This window comes from Apostichopus japonicus, chromosome 15 (genome assembly GCF_037975245.1).
Source record: "Apostichopus japonicus isolate 1M-3 chromosome 15, ASM3797524v1, whole genome shotgun sequence".
Lineage (NCBI taxonomy): Eukaryota > Metazoa > Echinodermata > Holothuroidea > Aspidochirotida > Stichopodidae > Apostichopus > Apostichopus japonicus.
The window spans coordinates 12,531,783-12,555,204 of NC_092575.1; the positions used below are offsets into that span (position 1 = coordinate 12,531,783).

At 36.7% G+C, this 23,422-nt stretch overlaps 2 long non-coding RNA genes across 3 annotated transcripts; one reads left to right on the plus strand and one right to left on the minus strand.

The window, feature by feature from the left end:
* Window positions 1-269: 269 nt before the first annotated feature.
* On the minus strand, window positions 270-5,730 carry LOC139980550 (uncharacterized). 2 transcript variants are annotated; one of them, XR_011797588.1, is made up of 3 exons: window positions 5,294-5,730; window positions 3,635-3,849; window positions 270-1,710 (listed from the first exon to the last, which is right to left on the minus strand). It is a non-coding gene; the product is annotated as an uncharacterized lncRNA (long non-coding RNA). The 2 variants fall into 2 exon arrangements; XR_011797587.1 differs by lacking the exon at window positions 5,294-5,730 and having other exon boundaries at window positions 3,635-4,763.
* Window positions 5,731-9,488: 3,758 nt separating this feature from the next.
* On the plus strand, window positions 9,489-18,096 carry LOC139980551 (uncharacterized). Its single transcript, XR_011797589.1, has 3 exons — window positions 9,489-9,818; window positions 14,242-14,355; window positions 17,876-18,096. It is a non-coding gene; the product is annotated as an uncharacterized lncRNA (long non-coding RNA).
* Window positions 18,097-23,422: the final 5,326 nt, after the last annotated feature.

Below are 23,422 nucleotides of genomic sequence, written 5' to 3' on the forward strand. Positions count from 1 at the left end.
GCTATACCAGACAGCCTGGATGGATCATCGCCCTGATCAGATGTTTGGAAGTTCCCGACTATGTTTTCTCAAACAGAATGTCATGATTTTACCGCAACATTGTCCTCAAAGCCGTCGCTTTGACCTGACGAGAAGTGTAATACATTGGCGAGTGCTACCCTCCTCATACCCCTCAGTACTGACCCACTCCCTGAGTATCAGCCACAGGGTACATCTGAAAACCATCTGACAAATAAATCACAACACAAACAAAAAACAATGAAATATGATTAAATGTTACCGTTGCATATATATCTAGACTCATTTAATTTCCAACTTTCCCTGTTAACCATTTATTATTATTTTCAATTAATTATTATCTTCAACAATTTTCAAATTCGTCGTTCACTGTTAAGTCTTCCCTTAGAAGAAAACGTTAATCTCCTTTCCTATCTATCTAATTGCAATAGTTTTAATGGTCCCGATAGACCCACCGAGAGCCAGGACGTACCCCGAGGATAATAACGGCACTCCCCCCCCCCTTCTTGCACTCGTTTGTATATCCCAGATATTCCAGGCCACTTTTTCCGGGCAGCCTAAGTGTCCCCAAACCTCAAAGTCTTCCGACCTCCCTCTCGCCAGGCCTGCGTTCCAATATGGGAACCGTTCGGACATAACTTGTGATTTTTTATTTTATTGTTACTGATATAATACTGCCATCAAGTTCCCGTACTCATTGAGAAAGCTTCAAAGTAAGTATCTGAAGTACAGATATGTATAACTGTCACGTGCTACTCACATATTACAATACTTGAAATCTTACAACATATAAAATATCAATTTGGTATTAATAACCAGCTGATTTCGTCCCTATTGTAAAACCTGTTAAATAAATCAATTAAGAATACAAGAAAAATTGAATATAAAATGGTCAAATGTTTTCAAGAAAGAAAATAGGCAAATAAAATGCACTGAAAACTTAAATTGGTTCACCGACTAACATAACGTTAGTCCATCTGGTGCCTCTCCCGATTAACATAGCCTTAGTCAGTTGCTATACCGACTAATTTATTCCTTAGTCAGTTGGATTCCTTAGTCGGTCATCTTAGTCCGTCAGCTTAGTCGATCAACAATTTCTTAGTCGGTAAATGTATATTAGTCAGTTACATTAGTTGGTGAGATTAGTCGGTCTTTACCGACTAATTTATATGAGCCACCGACTAGTTTATAGCAGGTTTTACATTAGTCAGGATGGTGCCTCTCCCGACTAACCTTTCTTAGTCGGTATCGACTGACTAGTTGCACTGACTAGAATCACTGAAAGAATTAAACCCGACTAGTTTCACTGACTAGCATCACTGAAAGAAAAGAGAGCAGAAGAAACACAAATAATGTGTACGTTGGCAGTATTTATTTCTGATAAAACTTCTGATGTCTACAAAAGGCTGACTTTCGACAGATAGAGAAGAAATCACTGTAAATAAAATCTGAAAATCTGATTTTTTTCCAACAAAGTTAAGACAAGTTAATGGATCAAACATGAATCGCAAAAGTATAGCACTGCACAATAATGCAAAGTTGAATCTTGGGCAAGGGTTCCTCATGACTTTCGTTTTAAAGTGGTACCCCAAATCGACACCAGTTAAGTCTTCACTAACAAAGAGTGTTTCTCTTAACTACAAATGGCCTCCCACTTGTCTTCAGGAAGCCAAAATCTGCACCATTATTGACCTGTGAACAGAAAATATGATATACGTGTAAGCACAGATACAGATATAGCACATGATAACTCACATTATCATAAACATACATTTACATTAAAATTTTATAACATATTGGGAGGTATACATTTAAATCTAGGTCCCTCAAATTATAAGCCAGGAATAGAAGCTTTACCAAATAATTATTAGCTTTGCACAGCATAACACCAAGTTATTTTTCAAAGCTTAATAATTATGTTAATCATGTTAATAATGATCCCAATAGACCGGGAGCCCAGAGGGTTTGGTTAGCTGGGAAGGTAACCAATTGCCTTGTACATCACAATGTTCACAATGCATTCCTGTATATGAAACCAGACGACTGGCAAACCGACTGTGGTGGGTGTGGCTGGGAGAGCAATTTTAAAGTCACCTGATAGCTAACCTAGATCAGTTTTCATGGTAACACATCAAAGTAAGTACAATATGTCAGGTATGGCCCCAAGAGCAACAAATGGCCATTGTCAGTAATTATTGGTGGTGGGGTACCCCTGCCAGTGATCTATAATTGACCCCTCAAGGCTGACCTAGGTCAGCTCATGAGGTAACCACTTGAAACCTACTGGAAAATGTTGGTTAGGGCTTCAGATACAACTGATGGGCATTGCCAGTAATTTTTATTGGTGGGGTACCCCTGCCAGTAGACCCCCAAAATGCCCATCCCCCATTGACCTAGATGAGCTCATGATGTAACCAGTTGAAAACTACTGGAAAATGGTATCACTTCATATGTAAGGGATGGGAATTTCCAGTAATTTATATTGGGGGGGGGGTACCCCTGCCAGTAGACCCCCAAAATGCCCATTCCCTCATTGACCTAGGTCAGCTCATGAGATAACCAGTTGAAAAATTACTGGAAAATGATAGGTATCACTTCATATGTAAGGGATGGGCATTTCCAGTCATTTACATTGGTGGGGTAATCCTGCCAGTAGACCCCCAAAATGCCCATCCCCCATTGACCTAGATTAGCTCATGAGGTAACCAGTTGAAAACTACTGTAAAATGATTGGCAGGACTCTATATATATGTAAGGGATGGGCATTTCCAGTAATTTATATTAGTGGGGTACCCCTGCCAGTAGACCCCCAAAAAGCCCCCCCCCCCCTCATTGATCTAGGTCAGCTCATGATTTAACCAGTTGAAAACTACTGGAAAATTATTGACAGGATTCTATATGTAAGGGATGGGCGGACTCTGGCAGTGGTGGCCCACCAATATAAATTACTGGAAATGCCCATCCTTACATATGAAGTGATACCTATCATTTTCCTGTAGGTTTCAACTGGTCAAATCATGAGCTCACCTAGGTCAATAAGGGGATGGGCATATTGGGGGTCTACTGGCAGGGGTACCCCACCAATAAAAATTACTGGCAATGCCCATCCCTTGTATCTGAAGTCCTAACCAACATTTTCCAGTAGGTTTCAAGTGGTTACCTCATGAGCTGACCTAGGTCAGCCGTGAGGGGTCAATTATAGATCACTGGCAGGGGTACCCCACCACCAATAATTACTGGCGATGGCCATTTGTTGCTCTTGGGGCCATACCTGACACATTGTTCTTACTTTGATGTGGTTACCATGAAAGCTGCTCTAGGTTAGCTATTAGGTGACTTTAAAATTGCTCTCCCAGCCACATCCACCACAGTCGGTTTGCCAGTCGTCAGGTTTCATATACAGGAATGCATTGTGAACATTGTGATGTACCAGGCAATTGGTTACCTTCCCAGCTAACCAAACCCTCTGGACTCCCGCTCTACAGATCAGTGAAAATTTGACCAAACTTATGAAGCTTGCACGTAAATGATATACTAGACTGTTTTTTTTTAAAAAACAGGTTATGAAAAGTATCTTAAATATCATTAAACAGTTGGGTACAATAGTTAAACTCACTCTTCCATCTTTTTTCTCTATGGTACTTGTTCCTTTGCTTTTTGGACTCTTGGATAAACTCTTTTGTTCTGCGAAGGGTACCAATATATCATCTTAAAACATGTCTTTAAGCGATATATAACACAATTCTCCTCTTCTGTTGTTGCCTCCACACTGGTGTCGTACATCACAGGAAAGCTCACCCTTGACTTAGATATTTGGCTTTTCAATTCCTGCTGGAAAAAAGAAACAGCAAAGTATTCATCATTTGAAAAAAAAATAAATAAAGTTGTCACCACAAAGTTATGTGAGATTTGCTTCCACTATAGTCTCAAAAAACAATCCCAAAGTTTGAAGCAGACTGTATAAAGCTGAAAATTTGAACGAGAGTGTCATCACCATTGCAACCAGAATCAAATGCCCAGAATACAGAGATAATAAAACATGGGCTAAATCTTTGTTTGTTTTTATGATCTTTAAAAATATAAAATTTTAGAAACAGAAATGCACTGAGCCAACTTATTTATAGGCCTAATCGTTTTTAGTTGTTATTTTGCTTGCTCACATAACAAGCCTGTTTAGACCTAGGCTAGAGGAGAATCAGTACTTTGTTACACTAAGTTTGTCTTCGGTCGTTTTGATTTAGTCTTACTAGTAGTACTAAAGTATATAATGGACCGGCGAAGACTAGAGAATACCCAGAGTTTTAGCAACTGCGTTAAACTGTATCATCTGATCTATTATTTACGCCAATGAGTTTCATTCAATCTAGGATCAAAAAGAGAAAACTAATTAATCTTAACCTTTAAAATTTGCTACTAAACAGATTTGAATTACAAATAAATGTCAAAAAAACATCATAATCTAAGAATCGATGCATATACATATACATAAACAGAATAATTTGAATTCGCGCAAGTGAACCCTGCACTACATTGGACAGAAAAAAAACGTGCAATTAGACCAAACTAAACATAGTAAATTTTCCGTTACTTCTACATAAAATATCTATACAAATATACAACAACTTACTCTTTTGGCAGTATACTAAAAGCACATGTTATAATAACTTCAAGACTATCAAGCTTTCCTGAGAAAAAACGGTTAATACTTCTTACAGTAAGCAGTCGACCGTGAAGGAATGTCGCAATTGTTTCCTGGGCGTGACCGGAAATTAAATACTAAAAATGATAAATGAAAAGGTTAAATAGAACTGAAGCGTGCATCCTGACTGCTCGCAACATGTAATACTGTTGACTAGCCAACATAATTTGCTCAGCCTACTGTGACTGTACGTTTGAAGGTCTAGCCTTGCTTATTCAATATCACAAAGCCTACCCATTTAGATTCACATGGGAAATTACAGGAAATCTTTACCAAATGAGTGTAGACTTCAAATAAATTATTGAGCCTTATAGTTCCAGCATTTGTTTGGGAATAAATTAGAAGATTATGTGCCACTGTTCAATCTAGCCCAATACACACATAACACATTGTTAATTGGTGTTTAGAATGCACGCTTTAGTGTTGAGAATGCACTGCAGTACCCAGTAGAAGGCTATAGGCTACTCACTGCCATTGCACTTGTGTATTGCGAAACGCCAACGTGACAACGGTAGCGTTACACTAACCATAATACAGTACTAGTGCCAGTGGCCTAACAATTAACTTTAATTTTACCTTCAAGTTAAAGGAATAACAGGTAGGCCGATGATGCAGTTAATACCTCCATTCTTCTAAAGACCTTCTTGGGTGATTTACGGTTGAAAGTTGCTTAGAGTGATCGTATGAAACTATGCCAAGCCCAGCAAGGTGCCGTTGCCTCTAGGTTTCCAAATTGAAGTGAATCGAATTGGGTTAAAATACATTAGTCCGTCGACACCGACTAAGCTACAATTATGGCGTAAACCGGGTGTTCGTATCGTTCTTAGTCCATGGGTTAAAATACCTTAGTCCGTCGCCACCGACTAAGCTGCGATTATATTTTCCTTAGTCAGTGTAAACTAACTAAGAAGCAGCGATGAAACGAAGATTTTTGCTAGTCCGTGTGCATTGACTAACGTTACAGACTAATTTAACGTTAGTCCGTGGCAATATTGACTAGTTTATTTTTTTCAGTGTGGATTTAATGTATATAGTTTGTAACGTAACACTGAGGGAACTTCATCTGTCAAAAAAAATAAAATAACAATTCCAACTATTTAGTTGCCTGATATCAGTTAATGATTTTTCCTTGAAATATATGTTGTTGTGTAACTCCCATTTGTTCGTTTAGTCCGTTATATGCAACAAGGTCTCATAATGCTTCAAATCCATTATTCTAAAAAAAAAACCATATGGGAACCAATGAAAACTACGACTCTCTTACAACTGGGCATAACAGAAAAGGTGTCGAAAGAAAACTGCTAAAATGTCACAAAAATTGTAAGATGTGAATATTACTATTGCTTTGTAAGTGGTAGGCCTACAAAATGGTTCCCCAGCAAACATAGAATGTTGGAACAAAATAAGTTACACAGCTTCTGAAAGGGGAACGTAGTAAAAAAAAATGACGTCCCTGTTTCTTTACCGTCTCTGTACTGAGGACTCTGGCCCGACGATCCGTACGTTAATGCTACGTACATTGAGTGCATAGTGTGTGCGAACACTCCTCGAAGGAACAGACTGGTAATTAAGCATAGCCTAAGTTACTGACTAGGCCTAGGTTAGGCACAGTAGGCAGAAGGCAAGGAAAAATATAAAGTTCGCCAATAGAAGGCCGGACCTCAATGCAATGGTAATTTGTGAAGGATCCCGGGCCCATATCGTAAATACAGAGTTAAAAACGCGCCCGAAACTACATGTTTGTCATTCTGGTCAAGTATAAAGTACTCACTGTGACGTCACGACATGAAGGCAGAATAGCTATATATAAATATATATATGATATATGATATATAAATATTAAAATATATATATATATATATATATATACATATGTATTTATATATACATATATATATATATAAATACATATGTATTTATATATATTTCTAAATATACAATTACGACGGAATCGGATTAAAATAATCCGACGCGGATTAAAATAATCCGAATTTCTAAAACTTCTGCTCAATTCAGCAGAAATCAGTAAGTCGTTTTGCCTTTACAACCATACCGACATCTTCTCTATAAAATAGTTTCAATTCCTGCTACTCCTTGTCACTTTCGGTGTTCATGCACTGAAGAAGAGCTGGTTTTGCTCGAAAGCTCTGCAAACATTGGCTGTTTAGAGATCGTCAGACAACTCAAGAAACGCGTGAAACTCCGAGTTACAACTACTAGTGTTCCACTAGTCTCAACTAGTATCTACACATATTCCGCTCTGTCCACTGGACATAGAGCACTCTGCGCCAAGATAGACGCCAACCAACCAAATATATATATATATATATATATATATATATATATATGTGTGTGTGTGTGCGTGTGTGTGTGTGTGCGTGCGTGCGTGCGTGTGTGTGTATATGTAAACTTATAGAATTGAATGACCTTGAAGTACAATACAAAGGCTCAAACACATGTGAAATAGCTATAGGCAAAATGTGTTTTTTTTTTGTTTTGTTTTTTAAATCCCATATTTTGAGGATTTTTCATTTCAAAATAAGGCAAAATTCCCTCCTATTATTTTTGTACAAGCAGGGTGGTACTATATTTCTTCTAGAAAAAATAATAAAAACATTTCAACATGACGCGTTTTGAGATACTGGCTGTCAAAGGCGACCTCTTTTGCACATTGGAGCAATTTTATAACCTCATAAATTAATATTGAGAAAAGCTAGAACCCTGAAATTTGGTAAGGTATAAAAAATTTATACTTATAACTAATGTGAAACCCTCACAGCTCTAACATGGTTACGCTGGTCAAAATTTGACATGAAAACCCTTCCTCATGCTGAATAGCAGGATGAATAGGCAACTTTAAAGCTGCAAAACTAAAATAATAAAGTACAGGAAAGCATTGTAATCATTATTTTGCATTGTTCAGACTCGACATTATAACCTCTGAAAGAATCAAGTATCCTGAAGAACTAGTTTAGAGCAATGAATCACTAAAAATGGCACATTTTTTAGCAACAAATACCAACATTGAATATTTTGGCACTTTTAGGTTGGCCTAACTCCATAAGTCAATACTTTTGTAGCCCTAATTGTTTATTTCCAATTGTATGGGATATAATCTATAAACTTATGAAATAGGATGGTAGTAGGATATTTAACTGCTGAGAAATCATACCTCAAAAAGAAATTGCCAAAATACCACGGTGACGACAATTGCGAAATTTCAATGCGTGATAATTCGACCAAGTTTGAAGCAACGAAACTCAAATTTTCAGAATATGCTTATTTTATGATGGTCCAAGCACATAATAAATATGGTAATTTTTAGAAGAGGTCCAGCTACAACATTTTCAAAATCTGGTGATTTGATATGGAATGACCCATATATATTAATATATATATGCACAGTTGAAATTGTAGTGAGTTGGAAAACAAAAACAAGTGAAAACACTTCCAGCCTCCACCGGGATTCGCACCCGGGCCTCCAGCTTTATATAACGAGTAGGCTATGGACGCTGATTGTAGGTCTACAGGTTTAACACCGGTAATGAAGGTCGAAATTACACTGTAGGCTTTTGCCACCTGTATCGAACAATGCTAGTTCTGTTTAGGTGACATATTTTGCCGTACTCTAGAGATCAAACATCATGCTTAACTCTCGGTTCACTAGAACGACTCACTCGTGAACTCTCGGTTCACTGGACCCGCTCACTCGTGAACTCTCGGTACACTGGACCCGCTCACTCGTGAACTCTCGGTTCACTGGACCCGCTCACTCGTGAACTCTCGGTACACTGGACCCACTCACTCGTGAACTCTCGGTACACTGGACCCGCTCACTCGTGAACTCTCGGTACACTGGACCCGCTCACTCGTGAACTCTCGGTACACTGGACCCACTCACTCATGAACTCTCGGTACGCTGGACCCGCTCACTCGTGAACTCTCGGTACACTGGACCCACTCACTCGTGAAACTTGTTCTTGGATGAACATATACCTACTCATCATTTCTGTTTATCACGCGACCATGCTACCCTAATCATAACAGATTTGTTGCGATCAGTGTAATCCATTGCAAGTGTAAGGATGGATTTCCTGTATATATTTTGGTTTGTCAAGTAAATTCACAGTAATCTTGACTGCATAAATGCTTTCAATGTAAAAATCAAGAAAAAATAGCTTCAACGTATACTACAGATGGTTTCATTCATGTTATGTTTTTTTTTACGTCCCAACAAATTTACTCCACTGCGTTGTTCAAAGATTCTTCTTATCCAAATAAGCAGTTAAATAAAAAATTGTAGCCTCGACAACGCAATAAACTATACCAAATAGCCTTGAAAACGCAAAATACTATACCAAATAGCCACGAAAACGCAAAACAATATACCAAATAGCCTTTAGGTTTCTATCATAGAAATTTATTATGGTTTCTTTGCATCTTGTTTGATGTGCATCCTCTGGCCGATTTAAATACAAACAGAAAAGTGTATCGGCCCATGTGTTTATTATATTTTCCAGCTACTTTAACATGGCCAACATTAAAAACTACGACAATTTTGCCACGTATCGAGATCACAAGAAGTAAGTGATTGTTTGGTCAAGCTTTCTGTTTAAACAGGAGAAATGGTACTTGGTGTACAGGAAAGTGGTTTGAAATGACTCTTAATTTATTTTATCTTCACATATTTTATACTGTGTGTTACATTTTCCAGGATCAACTAATTTAATTACTTATACAGATGTAATACGAACAGTTACCTACAATACTTATCAATTACTTTGACATTCAATAATTTCCAGGAAGAGTGTGTTCTTTCTAGCTATGAATAAGTTGCCAATGACCTTAAGGAAGTTTGATTTGCGGGTAGAACAGTACACACGGAAATTGGTGACCATGATTTAAAACACATTCACAGTGCTTGGAAGCTCACAATCGGCTGGTTCAATCTCCATTTAACATCAAAGCTATATTTGCAGCTATTCACAGTAATTCACAGGACTACAAAAATTTAATTTTCTTATAACATCGAAAATGAGATCAACGTTGCATCAACCGTTATTAGTTAGCTTCATTTCATGTCTTATTTTACGTGCTCAAGGTAATGTAAAACAAAAACATTTTTCTGCGGCTCACGCCAAGTTTAGGTTTCGGAATTTCCATATCATGCAGCTTGCTTCATTTGCTTAAGATTTGTAAACATTTTAATCACATTTGTAACAACTTTGTGTTTTAGATTATATATGTGAATATTTGCACGTTTCTCGGCCTTTTGGCTAAGATCATATGTAGTATATGTTCCCTATTCGAGGGGAATCGTGATACACACATGACGATGACCACACAGTTTCAGTCTCCATGGAAGGGGATTTGGGTTGAGAGCGGATCAATCGTTCGGTTGTTTGGTTGTTTGGTTTTTCGTACCCAGGTTCTTTCTTGGGTGGCTTTTCTTAAAAAGTATATTTGCACGTTTCATGCAGCAAATAAATTTTCTTTGACTGTATGGTGACTTTCACACCCTTGCAATGATGTAGTTGGGTTATTTTCAATATTTTAAGTTTGTGAAGGAAGTCATGTGGTTGGCATTTGATTCCAAAAACGATCTTGCAGATTTATTGTGTTTTATGTTGAGTAAACAAGGTGAGAATAAATTTTTAATAGGAATGACAACATTGCTATTTACATCTGTATCAGAAAGCAAATCTGTCATACCATGAACAAAAGTTGGGACGCACCGTACAGCTTGAATGTTAGCCGTGCATATATATTAGTAATTTGAGTACATGTGCGTTTATATAAGATTTTAAAAGAGAACAAGCCAACCTAGGACATCTATGTCGTTGTACTTGCAAATTTTAACCTTTGTAACCCGACAAACATAATTTTGTGAAATCTTCAAAGGTGCCCCTTTTCATAAATTAGGAGTGCTGTTCTTATTGTTCATGAAAAGGGATATTTTTCCCCCGGTTTTGCGATGAAAAATGCCCTTTTGTTATGTCAAATGTCTTTTTGGTGAGGAATTAAGAAAAATATAAGTTAGCAAGTGTGTTTTGCTGACAAAATATTCAAATACTGCAATTTGTGGTAAGTAATGCACAAACAGTCCATTTTGCATGTATCCCTTTGAGAGCATTATATGATTTACCCACTGAAATCAAAGTCGCATCTCAAATTGCCCTTTGAAATTTGGGTTTCCCCTCCCAACTCCAACCCCCCCCCCCCCGCCAGTTATTTCAGTAGTGTGTAAGTTTTACGTCTCACTAGACTATAACTTATGTACGTCTGCAGTAATGTTGTCCATATCGAATTTATATATAGGCCTACGTGAGAACCGCAACCACTGAAAACTTTATGTTTTTACAGTATGCTTTCATACCTATTTCTCTAACCTGACTATAACTTATGTACGTCTGCATTAATCTTGGCCTATATCGGTTATTGCTTCCGTGATGAGGATAATTATATGCGAGTATGTGGAACAAGTTAAAGACGTAAAGGTTACCCGTGTCACTGAATGAATCAACATTCTAGCTGCATTTTTCCGTTGTACTTTCAGTATTGTGTTACTATATAGATATACTCGACCATGAGTTTAGACCGTAAGTTTAGATATCGGGTTATACATAATTTAATCTATACAAATAAGAGGGTATGTATGAATCTTCGATCCTAGCAGGATCTACATCATAGGCGAATTTAAAGCGAAAAAAAGGAGAGAGGTAAAATAAACAGATGGAGTTACAAATTTATAGGGTCATTGAACAAATGCATGGATTAAAATAGTACAAAGTATCATTTAATTTTAAGTAAGCAGAAAATAAACTGCGCAGAGGGATCGGGTTATACTGGGAGCTATCACTGCACAACCTTCACAAGTTACAGGACACGAGTATTGTTCCCCCCTCAGTAAATTGTCGATAATATCCTTAAATTGTTGGTGCCCACTCGAACTTCAATTTCCTTGCTATATATACTACGTGCATATGTGTGATGTATCATGTAGTGTAAAATAGTAGTCAACTATATATTTCTACCGAGGTCGAAGGTCAGTCAGAATATGGAAGGAGAGAAAACGTGCTAGATGGGCTAGAAATGTCCGATCTGTGCACAATGATTTGTAATTGCTGTTGTTCAACCGATCGATGACGTGCGAGGATTTACATCACAAAATAGTGCAGGAATAACATGATGGTTTCACAAAAATATTCATCAACCAGTATACTTTTGCGTCATTAAGGATCCAATAACTCAACTACTCCGATTACAAAAAATTAAGTGTGTCCCCAGCAGGTTAACATTGTCAGTCGCGGTAGATTGGGCTGTGATTTGTCGTGGATGTTGACAGGGCAAGAAAACCGGCCATAAATCTGTTTTGAAACTGCCCTTATCTATTCGTAATTAGTTCAAAGAGGTTACGTTACTACATAACTATACCATATGGAACGTATTAAATGTCATTTGCTTGTCTGTGATATATACTCGTCTTAACAGTCACTATTCAAACGCATATGCAAGAAGCATGTCGATAAGTTATCTGTCCATCTGGACAATTAATTAAAACCTGTTGGTTTCAAATGCATGCTGTATAAATAATACAACATCTGTGTTACTTGATAAAGATTTTAACGCATGCCGAATAAGCCCGAACTGACAATTTGCACTCCTACATTTTTGTGATGTGTCCTGATTATTATAACCTAAGCGGAATCGCGATCCTGTTTCAGCTTGTTTACATATAATATTGTGATCTTTGTAAAGAGGGCAATTATGTAGGTGAAACAAGCTCTCGGTACCGCTTAAGTTTGAATAACCATAAAATATCAATCTATTCGTGATGATATTGCAGGATTTATCGTTCCTATCGTTTCAATCATCATAGACATTCTCTCAAAATCTTAAAAAATGAATTTTAATTGCCTTTAACTTCAAATCTGTAACTGAAAAAAAACGGAAAGAAATCGATTGCATATTCGTACATAAGTCTCACATCATAGGCCTCAAAAAGATATGAGACCCCTAAACAATTACCAGTTCCACAAAATGTATGTAATCCTTTCTTCCTATTCTTTACTCCTTAATCCGCTTCGTGTATGGTCATGGTTTATTTGGTATTAATTCCATCAATGCTGCATGCCCACAATTATCCTGCGTCATACTTTCATTGTGTTACATTTTGTATTTTCCATTCCACTGTCAAGTATTGCTGACAGTCCCATGTATTTTCTAAAACAGCACTCCTTTTGTGTCAATTATGAGTCATATCTTATTTCTCTGCTTTTGTCTAATAATATTTTCTCTTGGAGTACACGTGGATTTTCTTTAATATATATGTATACTCCCCGACAACCCGTCAGTTACGGTGTACCGCAAGGTTCCGTGTTAGGGCCAATTCTGTTCACGTTATATAAATCTCCATATGCTGTTCTTATCAAACTCTATAACTAACACTACCATTTCTACGCAGACGATACACAATTATACATTTCGCTTAAGCCTAATGTCATTTCTGGCGAGTCACGGAATATCGAACATTGACTCACTCACATTCGTAACTGGATGCACTCATCAAAGCTTTGTTTAAATGCTGGCAAGACGGAATTGACTGTTTTTGGATCCATCCATCAGCTTAAACAGCTCCTGATCGCACCTTCCTTTGAATTTGCATCCCAAGTTTCAAAACTGTTCACGAACTTCATTGTAATTGTAATAGACTCTAACTTATCTATGTCTGCCCACGTGAATCACGTTTGTAAATCAGCATATTTTCATCTTAAAAGTATATAGCCAAAATCAAGAAACACCGCCCGTACGTACCGGTCCTCTCACAGCTTGTGCATTGCTTCATTACCTCGCGCTTTGATTATAGAAACTCCCTTCTCTATGGATGCTCTTCTTCTCTCCTTTGCAAGCTTCAGCTCGTTCAAATGTCTGCTGCCCGGCTAATCACTGGATCAAGACGACTTAGTCACATCACACCCATTGTCAAAGAACTTTATTGGCTGCTCATCGAAAACGCATCATATTTAATACTATTTGCATATCGATCTCTTCATTGTACAGCCTCGACTTACCTCAGTAATCTCATTTCCAGATATGCTCCTTCTCGCAACTTGCGTTCCGGCGATTCATATCAACTGCGCCAACCGAAGACAAGATCCTATTACGGCGATAATTCCTTCTCTTCATCGGCGCCGAAACTCTGGAACTCACTACCCATTCAATTAAAACAGTCCCCATCAATTGACTATTTTAAAAGACAACTTGAGACTTACCTTTGCAATTTTCATTTCAACAATTAAATTTGTATTTGTTGCATACTTGTATGTATTCTTTTTCATTCTTCTTCTTCTTTGGTTTGTAAAGTGCCTAGAGCAGATTTTTTTCTGGATCAGTCGCTATATAAATAAAGTCATTATTTTCATGATTAATAATATACTTATAGGCCTATATATGCATTAATCTGTTAATGGATAATCCGTTAGAGCCTCACCGAAATATCGCTCAATCTCTTTTGTTCACGCCAGGTATATGCCCGACTGACCAAGTTCAGTGTTCCAATTTATACCGATGTGTACATATCAACTGGGTGTGTGACGGCAATGATGACTGTGGAGATGGCTCAGACGAGATGGGTTGCGGTAAGATTGTTTTGCATAGTTTTGTGTTTAATTTCTAAAATACTTGTATTTAAACATATATATATATATATATATATATATATATATATATATATATATATATATATATATATATATATATATATATAGATAGACAGATGGATAGATAGATGGATAGATGGATAGATAGATAGATAGATAGATAGATAGATAGATAGATAGATAGATAGATAGATAGATAGATAGATAGATAGATAGATAGATAGATAGATAGATAGATAGATAGATAGATAGATAGATAGATAGATAGATAGATAGATAGATAGATAGATAGATAGATAGATAGATAGATAGATAGATAGATAGATAGATAGATAGATAGATAGATAGATAGATAGATAGATAGATAGATAGATAGATAGATAGATAGATAGATAGATAGATAGATAGATAGATAGATAGATAGATAGATAGATAGATAGATAGATAGATAGATAGATAGATAGATAGATAGATAGATAGATAGATAGATAGATAGATAGATAGATAGATAGATAGATAGATAGATAGATAGATAGATAGATAGATAGATAGATAGATAGATAGATAGATAGATAGATAGATAGATAGATAGATAGATAGATAGATAGATAGATAGATAGATAGATAGATAGATAGATAGATAGATAGATAGATAGATAGATAGATAGATAGATAGATAGATAGATAGATAGATAGATAGATAGATAGATAGATAGATAGATAGATAGATAGATAGATAGATAGATAGATAGATAGATAGATAGATAGATAGATAGATAGATAGATAGATAGATAGATAGATAGATAGATAGATAGATAGATAGATAGATAGATAGATAGATAGATAGATAGATAGATAGATAGATAGATAGATAGATAGATAGATAGATAGATAGATAGATAGATAGATAGATAGATAGATAGATAGATAGATAGATAGATAGATAGATAGATAGATAGATAGATAGATAGATAGATAGATAGATAGATAGATAGATAGATAGATAGATAGATAGATAGATAGATAGATAGATAGATAGATAGATAGATAGATAGATAGATAGATAGATAGATAGATAGATAGATAGATAGATAGATAGATAGATAGATAGATAGATAGATAGATAGATAGATAGATAGATAGATAGATAGATAGATAGATAGATAGATAGATAGATAGATAGATAGATAGATAGATAGATAGATAGATAGATAGATAGATAGATAGATAGATAGATAGATAGATAGATAGATAGATAGATAGATAGATAGATAGATAGATAGATAGATAGATAGATAGATAGATAGATAGATAGATAGATAGATAGATAGATAGATAGATGGATTGGTGGGTGGATGGGTGGATGGATGGATGGACGAATGGGTGGGTGGGTGGGTGGATGGATGGATGGGTGGGTGGGTGGGTGGATGGATGGAGGGATGGAGGGAGGAATGGATGGATGGATGGATGGATGGATTGGTGGTCGGGTGGACGGGTGGATGGGTGGGTGGGTGGGTGGATCGGTGGATGTATGGATGGATGGAGGGATGGAGGGAGGGAGGAATGGATGGATGGATAGATGGATGGATAGATGGATGGAAGGATGGATGGATGGACGGACGGACGGATGGATGGATGGATGGGTGAGAGCCTCCAGCTTTATATAACGAGTAGGCTATGGACGCTGATTGTAGGTCTACAGGTTTGAAACCGGTAAGGAAGGTCGAAATTACACTGTAGGCGTTTGCCACCTGTATCGAACAATGCTAGTTCTGTTTAGGTGACATATTTTGCCGTACTCTAGAGATCAAACATCATGCTTAACTCTCGGTTCACTGGACCCGCTCACTCGTGAACTCTCGGTACACTGGACCCGCTCACTCGTGAACTCTCGGTTCACTGGACCCGCTCACTCGTGAACCCTCGGTACACTGGACCCGCTCACTCGTGAACTCTCGGTACACTGGACCCACTCACTCGTGAACTCTCGGTACACTGGACCCGCTCACTCGTGAACTCTCGGTACACTGGACCCACTCACTCGTAAACTCTTGGTACACTGGACCCGCTACCACGGTGGCGACAAATTGCGAAATTTCAACGCGTGATAATTCGGCCAAGTTTGAAGCAACGAAACTCAAATTTTCAGAATATGCTTATTTTATGATGGTCCAAGCACATAATAAAAATGGTAATTTTTAGAAGAGGTCAAGCTACAACATACTCCAAATCTGATGATTTGATATATGGAATGACCCATATATATATATTAATATATATATGTACAGTTGAAATTGTAGTGAGTTGGAAAACAAAAACAGTGAAACCACTTCCAGCCTCCACCATGATTCGCACCCGGGCCTCCAGCTTTATATTCGAACACCCTAACGAGTAGGCTATGGACGCTGATTGTAGGTCTACAGGTTCGAAACCGGTAAGGAAGGTCGAAATTACACTGTAGGCGTTTGCCACCTGTATCGAACAATGCTAGTTCTGTTTAGGTGACATATTTTGCCGTACTCTAGAGATCAAACATCATCCTTAACTCTCGGTTCACTGGACCCGCTCACTCGTGAACTCTCGGTACACTGGACCCGCTCACTCGTGAACTCTCGGTACACTGGACCCGCTCACTCGTGAACTCTCGGTACACTGGATCCGCTCACTCGTGAACTCTTGGTTCACCGGACCCGCTCACTCGTGAACTCTCGGTACACTGGACCCGCTCATTCGTGTCCTCTCTCGGTACACTGGACCTTCTCACTCGTGAACTCTCGGTACACTCGTGAAACTTGTACTTGGATGAACATATACCTACTCATCATTTCTGTTTATCACGCAACCATGCTACCCTAATCATAACAAATTTGTTGCGATCAGTGTAATCCATTGCAAGTGTAAGGATGGATTTCCTGTATATATTTTGGTTTGTCAAGTAAATTCACAGTAATCTTGACTGCATAAATGCTTTCAATGTAAAAATCAAGAAAAAATAGCTTCAACGTATACTACAGATGGTTTCATTCATGTTATGTTTTTTTTTACGTCCCAACAAATTTACTCCACTGCGTTGTTCAAAGATTCTTCTCATCCAAATAAGCAGTTAAATAAAAAATTGTAGCCTCGACAACGCAATAAACTATACCAAATAGCCTTGAAAACGCAAAATACTATACCAAATAGCCACGAAAACGCAAAACAATATACCAAATAGCCTTTAGGTTTCTTTCATAGAAATTTATTATGGTTTCTTTGCATCTTGTTTGATGTGCATCCTCTGGCCGATTTAAATACAAACAGCAAAGTGTATCGGCCAATGTGTTTATTATATTTTCCAGCTACTTTAACATGGCCAACATTAAAAACTACGACAAATTTGCCACGTATCGGGACCACAAGAAGTTATTCCTTTTTTTTGGTGTACAGAAAAATGGTTTGAAATGACTCTTAATATATTTTATCTTTTACATATTTCAAACTGTTTGTTATATCTTCCAGGATCATCTACTTTAACAAGTTCTCAGAACCCTACGACAATTTTGCCACGTATCGAGACCACAAGAAGTAAGTGATTGTTTGGTCAAGCTTTCTGTTTAAGCCTGAGAAATAGTTACTTGGTGGAAACCAAAGTGGTTTGAAATGACTCCTAATTTATTTTATCTTCACATATTTCAAACTGTTTGTTATATTTTCCAGGATCAACTAATTTAACAAGTTCTCAGAACCCGACGCCAACATTGCCACGTATCGAGACCACAAGAAGTAAGTGATTGTTGGTCAAGATTTCTGTTTTACCGGGAGAAATAGTTACTTAGTGGAAACCAAAGTGGTTTGAAATGACTCTTAATATATTTTATCTTCACATATTTCAAACTGTTTGTTATATTTTCCAGGATCATCTACTTTAACAAGTTCTCAGAACCCTACGACAATTTTGCCACGTATCGAGACCACAAGAAGTAAGTGATTGTTTGGTCAAGCTTTCTGTTTAAGCCTGAGAAATAGTTACTTGGTGGAAACCAAAGTGGTTTGAAATGACTCCTAATTTATTTTATCTTCACATATTTCAAACTGTTTGTTATATTTTCCAGGATCAACTAATTTAACAAGTTCTCAGAACCCGACGCCAACATTGCCACGTATCGAGACCACAAGAAGTAAGTGATTGTTGGTCAAGATTTCTGTTTTACCGGGAGAAATAGTTACTTAGTGGAAACCAAAGTGGTTTGAAATGACTCTTAATATATTTTATCTTCACATATTTCAAACTGTTTGTTATATTTTCCAGGATCAACTACTTTAACAAGTTCTCAGAACCCGACGCCAACATTGCCACGTATCGAGACCACAAGAAGTAAGTGATTGTTGGTCAAGATTTCTGTTTCACCGGGAGAAATAGTTACTTAGTGGATACCAAAGTGGTTTGAAATGACTCTTAATTTGTTTTATCTTCACATATTTCAAACTGTTTGTTATATTTTCCAGGATCAACTAATTTAACAAGTTCTCAGAACCCGACGTCAATTTTGCCACGTATCGAGACCACAAGAAGTAAGTGATTTTTGGTCGAGCTTGCTGTTTAACCGGGAGAATTAGTTACTTGGTGTAAAGGAAAGTGGTTTGAAATTACTCTTAATACATTTTAGCTTCACATATTTCAAACTTTTTGTTATGTCTTTCAGGATCAACTACTTTAACAAGGACTCAGAACCCGACGACTATTTTGCCACGTATTGAGACCACAAGAAGTAAGTGATTTATGGGTCAAGATTTCTGTTTAACCGGTAGAAATAGTTACATGGTGTACAGGAAAGCGGTTTAAATGACTCTTAATATATTTTATCTTCACATATTTTAAACTGTTTGTTATATCTTCCAGGATCATCTACTTTTTCAAGGTCTCAGAACCCGACGACAATTTTGCCACGTATCGAGACCACAAGAAGTAAGTGATTGTTTGGTCAAGCTTTCTGTTTAAGCCTGAGAAATAGTTACTTGGTGGAAACCAAAGTGGTTTGAAATGACTCTTAATTTATTTTATCTTCACATATTTCAAACTGTTTGTTATATTTTCCAGGATCAACTAATTTAACAAGTTCTCAGAACCCGACGCCAACATTGCCACGTATCGAGACCACAAGAAGAAAGTGATTGTTTGGTCAAGATTTCTGTTTTACCGGGAGAAATAGTTACTTAGTGGATACCAAAGTGGTTTGAAATGACTCTTAATATATTTTATCTTTTACATATTTCAAACTGTTTGTTATATTTTCCAGGATCAACTACTTTAACAAGTTCTCAGAACCCGACGCCAACATTGCCACGTATCGAAACCACAAGAAGTAAGTGATTGTTTGGTCAAGCTTTCTGATTAAGCAGGAGAAATGGTACTTGGTGTACAGGAAAGTGGTTTGAAATGACTCTTAATTTATTTTATCTTCACATATTTTATACTGTTTGTTACATTTTCCAGGATCAACTAATTTAACAAGATCTCAGAACCCGACGACAATTTTGCCACGTATCGAGACCACAAGAAGTATGTGATTGTTTGAGAGAAATAGTTACTTGGTGTACAGGAAAGTGGTTTGAAATGACTCTTAATATATTTTATCTTCACATATTTCAAACTGTTTGTTATATTTTCCAGGATCAACTAATTTAACAAGTTCTCAGAACCCGACGTCAATTTTGCCACGTATCGAGACCACAAGAAGTAAGTGATTTTTGGTCGAGCTTGCTGTTTAACCGGGAGAAATAGTTACTTGGTGTAAAGGAAAGTGGTTTGAAATTACTCTTAATACATTTTAGCTTCACATATTTCAAACTTTTTGTTATGTCTTTCAGGATCAACTACTTTAACAAGGACTCAGAACCCGACGACTATTTTGCCACGTATTGAGACCACAAGAAGTAAGTGATTAATGGGTCAAGATTTCTGTTTAACCGGTAGAAATAGTTACATTGTGTACAGGAAAGCGGTTTAAATGACTCTTAATATATTTTATCTTCACATATTTTAAACTGTTTGTTATATCTTCCAGGATCATCTACTTTTTCAAGTTCTCAGAACCCTACGACAATTTTGCCACGTATCGAGACCACAAGAAGTAAGTGATTGTTTGGTCAAGCTTTCTGTTTTACCGGGAGAAATAGTTACTTAGTGGATACCAAAGTGGTTTGAAATGACTCTTAATTTGTTTTATCTTCACATATTTTATACTGTTTGTTACATTTTCCAGGATCAACTAATTTAACAAGATCTCAGAACCCGACGACAATTTTGCCACGTATCGAGACCACAAGAAGTAAGTGATTGTTTGAGAGAAATAGTTACTTGGTGTACAGGAAAGTGGTTTGAAATGACTCTTAATTTATTTTATCTTCACATATTTCAAACTGTTTGTTATATTTTCCAGGATCAACTAATTTAACAAGTTCTCAGAACCCGACGTCAATTTTGCCACGTATCGAGACCACAAGAAGTAAGTGATTTTTGGTCGAGCTTGCTGTTTAACCGGGAGAAATAGTTACTTGGTGTAAAGGAAAGTGGTTTGAAATTACTCTTAATACATTTTAGCTTCACATATTTCAAACTTTTTGTTATGTCTTTCAGGATCAACTACTTTAACAAGGACTCAGAACCCGACGACTATTTTGCCACGTATTGAGACCACAAGAAGTAAGTGATTTATGGGTCAAGATTTCTGTTTAACCGGTAGAAATAGTTACATTGTGTACAGGAAAGCGGTTTAAATGACTCTTAATATATTTTATCTTCACATATTTTAAACTGTTTGTAATATCTTCCAGGATCATCTACTTTTTCAAGGTCTCAGAAGCCGACGACAATTTTGCCACGTATCGAGACCACAAGAAGTAAGTGATTGTTTGGTCAAGCTTTCTGTTTAAGCCTGAGAAATAGTTACTTGGTGGAAACCAAAGTGGTTTGAAATGACTCTTAATTTATTTTATCTTCACATATTTCAAACTGTTTGTTATATTTTCCAGGATCAACTAATTTAACAAGTTCTCAGAACCCGACGCCAACATTGCCACGTATCGAGACCACAAGAAGAAAGTGATTGTTTGGTCAAGATTTCTGTTTTACCGGGAGAAATAGTTACTTAGTGGATACCAAAGTGGTTTGAAATGACTCTTAATATATTTATCTTTTACATATTTCAAACTGTTTGTTATATTTTCCAGGATCAACTACTTTAACAAGTTCTCAGAACCCGACGCCAACATTGCCACGTATCGAAACCACAAGAAGTAAGTGATTGTTTGGTCAAGCTTTCTGATTAAGCAGGAGAAATGGTACTTGGTGTACAGGAAAGTGGTTTGAAATGACTCTTAATTTATTTTATCTTCACATATTTTATACTGTTTGTTACATTTTCCAGGATCAACTAATTTAACAAGATCTCAGAACCCGACGACAATTTTGCCACGTATCGAGACCACAAGAAGTATGTGATTGTTTGAGAGAAATAGTTACTTGGTGTACAGGAAAGTGGTTTGAAATGACTCTTAATATATTTTATCTTCACATATTTCAAACTGTTTGTTATATTTTCCAGGATCAACTAATTTAACAAGTTCTCAGAACCCGACGTCAATTTTGCCACGTATCGAGACCACAAGAAGTAAGTGATTTTTGGTCGAGCTTGCTGTTTAACCGGGAGAAATAGTTACTTGGTGTAAAGGAAAGTGGTTTGAAATTACTCTTAATACATTTTAGCTTCACATATTTCAAACTTTTTGTTATGTCTTTCAGGATCAACTACTTTAACAAGGACTCAGAACCCGACGACTATTTTGCCACGTATTGAGACCACAAGAAGTAAGTGATTAATGGGTCAAGATTTCTGTTTAACCGGTAGAAATAGTTACATTGTGTACAGGAAAGCGGTTTAAATGACTCTTAATATATTTTATCTTCACATATTTTAAACTGTTTGTTATATCTTCCAGGATCATCTACTTTTTCAAGTTCTCAGAACCCTACGACAATTTTGCCACGTATCGAGACCACAAGAAGTAAGTGATTGTTTGGTCAAGCTTTCTGTTTTACCGGGAGAAATAGTTACTTAGTGGATACCAAAGTGGTTTGAAATGACTCTTAATTTGTTTTATCTTCACATATTTTATACTGTTTGTTACATTTTCCAGGATCAACTAATTTAACAAGATCTCAGAACCCGACGACAATTTTGCCACGTATCGAGACCACAAGAAGTAAGTGATTGTTTGAGAGAAATAGTTACTTGGTGTACAGGAAAGTGGTTTGAAATGACTCTTAATTTATTTTATCTTCACATATTTCAAACTGTTTGTTATATTTTCCAGGATCAACTAATTTAACAAGTTCTCAGAACCCGACGTCAATTTTGCCACGTATCGAGACCACAAGAAGTAAGTGATTTTTGGTCGAGCTTGCTGTTTAACCGGGAGAAATAGTTACTTGGTGTAAAGGAAAGTGGTTTGAAATTACTCTTAATACATTTTAGCTTCACATATTTCAAACTTTTTGTTATGTCTTTCAGGATCAACTACTTTAACAAGGACTCAGAACCCGACGACTATTTTGCCACGTATTGAGACCACAAGAAGTAAGTGATTTATGGGTCAAGATTTCTGTTTAACCGGTAGAAATAGTTACATTGTGTACAGGAAAGCGGTTTAAATGACTCTTAATATATTTTATCTTCACATATTTTAAACTGTTTGTTATATCTTCCAGGATCATCTACTTTTTCAAGGTCTCAGAACCCGACGACAATTTTGCCACGTATCGAGACCACAAGAAGTAAGTGATTGTTTGGTCAAGCTTTCTGTTTAAGCCTGAGAAATAGTTACTTGGTGGAAACCAAAGTGGTTTGAAATGACTCTTAATTTATTTTATCTTCACATATTTCAAACTGTTTGTTATATTTTCCAGGATCAACTAATTTAACAAGTTCTCAGAACCCGACGCCAACATTGCCACGTATCGAGACCACAAGAAGAAAGTGATTGTTTGGTCAAGATTTCTGTTTTACC